Source organism: Piliocolobus tephrosceles, chromosome 4, assembly GCF_002776525.5.
Source record: "Piliocolobus tephrosceles isolate RC106 chromosome 4, ASM277652v3, whole genome shotgun sequence".
NCBI classification, from domain to species: domain Eukaryota; kingdom Metazoa; phylum Chordata; class Mammalia; order Primates; family Cercopithecidae; genus Piliocolobus; species Piliocolobus tephrosceles.
In genome coordinates, this window is record NC_045437.1 from 112536541 (window position 1) to 112542468 (window position 5928).

Genomic DNA, 5928 nt, shown 5'->3' on the forward strand with positions numbered 1-5928 from the left:
AAAAAAAAAAAAAAAAAAAAAAGGATTCAGTCATTTTTGGTGGCGTGTGGTGGCATGCCTGTAATCTCAGCACTTTGGGAGGCCAAGGTGGGCGGATCACGAAGTCAGGAGTTCGAGACCAGCCTGACCAACATGGTGAAACCCCATCTCTACTAAAAATACAAAAATTAGCCAGGCATGGTGGCAGGTACCTGTAGTCCCAGCTACCCAGGAGGCTGAGGCAGGAGAATCACTTGAACCAGGGAGGTGGAGGTTGCAATGAGCCGAGATCGTGTCACTGCACTCCAGCCTGGGCGACAGAGTGAGACCCTGTCTCAAAAACAATAAATAAATAAAAAGAATTGAGTCATTTTTCTAGGGCTGGAGAAATGGATGAATGATGAGGTGGGGGAACATGAGGAAAAAGAAAAAGAAGGTCTGAGGGAGGGAGAAGCAGATAGAATAACAGGTGAATAAATAAAGAGAGGACGAACTGGAGAGCTGCCTGCGTGGACAGACGGCCGGGGCTCACATGTTCATGGTTTCTTCTCAGGGTGTCATGTCCGTGAGCCAAAGGAATTGTTCCCAAGGTCCCAGTGAGCTGGGACTGGGAGTAAGAATCCACAAGCACTCTCGTTCCGTCTTTTTTTTTTTTTTTAATGTTCTTTCTAAATAAACTTTGAATCCACTTCCAAGTATGTTTGGAAAGAGCAGCAACGGCTTTCATGGAGGGTAAATTATAAGTGCTTCACTCAGAGCTGTGTTTAGGGACGTTCAAAAATACACACATTCCCCAGAGCCAGTGCTGAAACGCGTAGGAGACAAGAAACATATGCTGGGCATGGGGCCGTCGGGCAGGCTTGCGGCGAGCATATGTGCTTCCCTGTTGATGGAGTATTCGGCAAGTGTTCCAGAAAGAGGCCTTTCCTGAAATGGAGGTCAATGAGAATACTCCCCCGCTCATAAATCCTTGGGAAAAAAGTGGGCCTGTCTCCCACACACATGCAGCTTATTATCTGGGGGTCTCCGGCGCTCCCTGGGGAGTGGTTAAGAGCCGTTTACTAGGGCTCGATTCACTCAAGTGGTTTCCAACAGCCCTGGCTAGAAAGACCACGGCGGCTCACCCTTGGTTCATAAACTGCCTTTTCCCACCCCAGTAGACAGACCGGGCAGGCACAAGTGCAGGCGCAACAGTTAAAAAGGAAAAAAAGGCCACATGCTCTCCATTCCCAGGGCACGGCAGACATCAGACCAGGCACCAGCTGCTGTGGACACCCTGGAATTGAGAGCCTGTTTGCATGGTCATTGGTGAATGTCCACCTTGGTCCTGTTTAGCGGGATTCTGCCTGGGCTTGGGCCACTCAGAGGACCTAGACCAAGCCAACACGGGTCCTGCTTTGGGGGAGCTCATGGTCTGGCGATGGGACCAATGGGCAGATGGCTCCATCCCAGTGTGCTAAGCACTGTAGCAAGTAGATACCCTGGCCCAAGAGTAAGCACCTGGGAAAGCTAAGACATAAGTTCATGTCCTAGCTGGGTAATGTAGGATGAGTAGGAGTTTTCCTGGGCAAAAAAAAAAAGAGGGGAGAAAGGATGTTGGAGACTTGAGTAGCACAGCTGAGGGGGTGTGGCATGTCCAGGCCAGGCATCTTGCTAAAGGTGGGCCAGGAGTAACTCATGGAGGGCAAGTGGAGCTGGGTGGAGCGGGCTGGAGAGGGAAGCCCGGGCTGGCCAGGAAGGGCCTTGGCCAGGTAGCGCTGTTCCAAGGACAGTGGGGAACCTGTGGATGCCTTTAAAGAGAAGTGGCATGATCCGATCTCTGGTCTGGAAGGATGGCCCTGACTGAAGGGTAGGGAATGAGAGGAAGGAGGCAGGAGAGGAAATGGGGCAGGCAGTGGGGAGGCGGTGACCCTGGACCCTGGAGCCTGGGGAGATGCTGGTATTGGACCTGGAGGGGACAGAAGGTCAGCGTCTGGTTCTTTCTCTTCCTGACTGCATAACCTTGAGCAGGCCACTGAGCCTCTGGGTGCTGCAGTGCACATCTGTAAAGCTGGGAGTAGTACTACTGCCTGCTTCGCAAGGTGCTTGTGAGGTTCATGGTCTATATGCCTAAAATGCCCTGCAGGGCCAGCATGCAGACAGTGATGTGGAACCTCAGCTTTGCTGCCACTCGGATCTGGAGGGGTGGGCAGGAACTGTGGATGTGATGGGGCCACCCGCAACCCCTGCTGAGCTCCTGGGTAGGTGGCAGTGCTGCTCACGGAGCCTGGGAACTCAGTCAGAGAGATTAGCGGGTGTGGAGAGGACCTTGGTTCTGGCCATTCAACCCATTTCCATTAGAACTGGTGAGGCACTTCTGTCCCAGCTCATCAGATCCTGAGGCTGGGTGCACGCTTGCGGCACAGACCACCCAGGGCTGAACCCCAGCCTTGCAGCATGTGTGTGTGTGTGTGTGTGTGTGTGTGGCCTCGGGCCAGTGACTCGCCCTCCCTGGTAGAGTGAAAAGGTGGTGGCTTCTGCCTGGGGGGTGGCTGTGAAAAGCAACAGAGTGATTTGCGTGACAGTGCTCAGCACAGCACTGGGTACTGCTCTGGAAGCGCCCCCCACACAGTAGCAGCCGTGGTCATCTTAGTAGAAGTCATTGCCAGCAGTTGATGAACCTAGAATGGGTCTCCCTGGGTTTTGCAAACTCATGACTTGACTCCAGCCATCCTGAGCACCTAAAAGACAACATGGCACAGTGAAAAGTACATGAGGCTTGAAATATTTTTGTAAAAGACAAAACAATATTTAAAGACAGAGAAAAGGAAGCCAGTTGGTTTTCAGAGTGTGTTTACCAGACCAGCAGCGGCATAGTGTGGGAACTTGTTGGAAATGCAAATTCTCCAGCCCCACTGAATCTGAAACTGGGGGTGGGGCCAAGCACCCCCTGCACCTTCCAGAGTAACCCCAGCCCTCCCGCCCCCAAAGGGTCTCAGCCCACCCACACCCCCCACAGCACAGGACCTCGAGAGGAAAAGGAGCTGCTTGTGTCCGGGGCCACCCTGGGATCTCTGACTGGACAGTGGCATCTGAATAGATGGAGAGATCTCAGGCCATCGTGTTTCTTTTTCTTTAAAAAGAAAGTGCTTTGGAATTGAACACAGCCGGGTTTTCATCCCAGCTCTGCCACACACCAGCTGTGCCAGCTGTGTGACTTGGGACATGCCACTTCTCCGTGAGCCTCTTTTGCTTCATCTGCAAAGGAGGGTTGATGCTACCTCCTGGCAGGGCTGCATGGACTAGATGGGCAGACATCTGGACAGCCCAGCATGGCGCATGGCTCATGGTAGGTGCGCATGTGGGAGCCACCCTCCCTGCTTCCTGCAGCATTCCAGTGCCCTGCTCCAGGGAGAAAGGTCTTCCAAAGAGCTCTAGAGGCAGCCAAGGTGACGGTGGCATCTCTCTAGTGCAGAAGCCCGGGCTTGCACTGGATGCAGGACCTGGGACCTGCAGGATGGGGCTGCCGCTCCCAGCAGTGGGCTCCCAGCTTCCCAGCAGATCCCCCTTTGCCTGTCCCCAGGAAGGACCCTCGGCAGTTAGCCCAACCCCACTCAAAGCAGCACAGGACCTAGGGAGGAAACGAAAGGGACTGCTTATGTCTGGGGAAACCAAGAATTCTCTGACCACACTGTAGCATCTGAATGGATGGGAAATAGCCCCATGCAGTCCCCAGGGTCCCCACAGAGTAGGGACCCTGGGGACTGGGGATCGGAGTAGGGAGATTAGTTACCACAGGACCCTTTGTGGGCAATGAAATCGGTCTGGGAAGGGCGAGAGCTCAGGACCATGGACATTCCCTGTGCAACCACCGTTTGCCAAGCCCGAGACAGGCCAGCAAGGGCCCTGCCCTCCAGGACCATAGAGCCTGGTGGGGGCCATTTGGGTCTGATGACCACACACAGCTGGGCTGCCCTCACCCCCAGGCTCAGGAGCCCTTTCTACTGCCCCAGATCCAGGCCCCTGCCCACTTGGGCCCCCCTACTCCTACAGTGGCACACGCCACCCCACATCCTCCATCTCATCCTGCTTAGCCTCCCTCCGGAAGAGGCAAGTTTCCAGGCACCAGGAAGGGCCCCGCAGATGGAGAGTGGCTCTGAAAGGGCATGAGCACCCCTGAGCTGCCAGGGACAGCATGTCCTCAAGTGGACCCACTGGGGGTACAGCCCACCGAGCTATCCGCCTGTCCCCAGCCTGCCTCCCCATGCTGCGGTGTGCTGGGTGCCTGTGTGGGGAGTGGTGCTGCCCATGGAACCCGGGGACAGGGCTGACCCAACTCCCAGTCCCTAGTGCCTGCAGGGCCTCCCATGGGTGTCCCTGGAATGACCACATGAGTGACAGGCCCTGGGATTGGGTACAAATGCCCATTTTGAGGCAGAGGAAACTGAGGTGTGAGAAGTTTAATGTCTGAGGTTATCTCAGCTCATCCTCACACGACCTGGAGAGGGGTCAGGACCTCAGCTCGGCAGCCCTGAGGCAGGAGCCGGCTTGTTCCAGACCGCGCTCACAGAAGCAGCACACAAATCCGGATCATTCCCCTTTGGGAAATGGCCTTTGTGACAGTAGGGATTCTGCCTCTCTTGTTCACAAGGGAACAGATGAACATGATCTTTTGAGGCCACATGCAGTGGCTCACACCACCAGCACTTTGGGAGACCAAGGCAGGTGGATCTCTTGAGGCCAGGGGTTCGAGACTAGCCTGGCCAACATGGCAAAACCCCGTCTCTACTAAAATACAAAAAAATAGGCATGGGTCAGTCGCAGTGGCTCATGCTTGTAATCCCAGCACTTTGGGAGGCCGAGGCGGGCGGATCATGAGGTCAGAAGTTCAAGAGCAGCCTGGCCAACACAGTGAAATCCCATCTCTACTAAAAATACAAAAATTAACTAGGCATGCTGGCAGGCGCCTGTAGTCCCAGCTACTCGGGAGGCTGAGGCAGGAGAATCGCTTGAACCCAGGAGGTGGAGGTTGCAGTGAGCCGAGATAGTGCCACTGCGCTCCAGCCTAGGCAACAGAGTGAGACTCCATCTCAAAAAAAAAAACTAAAAAATAGTCGGGCGTGGTGGTGCACACCTGCAATCCCAGCTACTTGGGAGGCTGAGGCAGAAGAATCACTTGAACCTAAGAGGTAGAGGCTGCAGTGAGCCAAGATCATGCCACTGCACTCCAGCCTGGGTGATAGAATGAGACTCTGTCTAAAAAAGAAAGGAAAATGGTATTTTGAGCTTTATGCCCTTCCATAGCAGCTCTGAAGGAATGGCTCTGCTAGGCGGGGTCCCTGATCCCAGAAACAGAGACAGAGGGAAGGAGGGTCAGCTCCTTCCAAGGGGCAGCAGGGATGAAGAGAGAGCCCAGGCATATGAAGAGCCTCCTTCTATAAATAAAAAGGGCTGCCCTGCTAAACATAGGATTACCATGTGGCCTAGCGAGATATATATCCCAAGTTGCTGAAAGCAGAGGCTCAGAGACTGGTCCACCAGTGTTCTGGTAACATTAGCAAAAGGCGGAGAGAGAGCAAGTGTCCACCACCAAAGGAATGGATGAACAAAATGTAGCCTACCCATACAATGGAATACTACTCAGCCATGAAAAGGAATGGGGTGCAGACACATGCCACGGCACAGAGAACCCTGGAGGCGTTGTGCTTAGAGAAATAAACCAGTTGGAAAGGACAGTTACTACAGGATCCCACTTCTGTGCAATATCAGGATGTCTAGAATAGGCAGATATGTGGATGTAGGCAGATGCATGGACATAGGGAGATACGTGGACGTGGGCAGATGCATGGACCTGGGCCCATGCTTGGACCTAGGCAGATGCGTGGATGTGGGCAGATGCGTGGACCTAGGCAGATAGGTGGACGTGGGCAGGTGCGTGGACGTGGGCAGATGCGTGGACGTAGGCAGATG

The 5928-nt window shown here is 54.2% G+C and overlaps 1 long non-coding RNA gene across 1 annotated transcript in view; it reads right to left on the minus strand.

The window, feature by feature from the left end:
* Positions 1-615: 615 nt before the first annotated feature.
* Positions 616-5928, minus strand: part of LOC111527432 — an 11759-nt gene continuing 6446 nt past the window's right edge. The window contains exon 2 of the long non-coding RNA XR_002726661.1: positions 616-2699. This is a non-coding gene — a long non-coding RNA (uncharacterized LOC111527432). The remainder of the gene's footprint in view (positions 2700-5928) is intronic.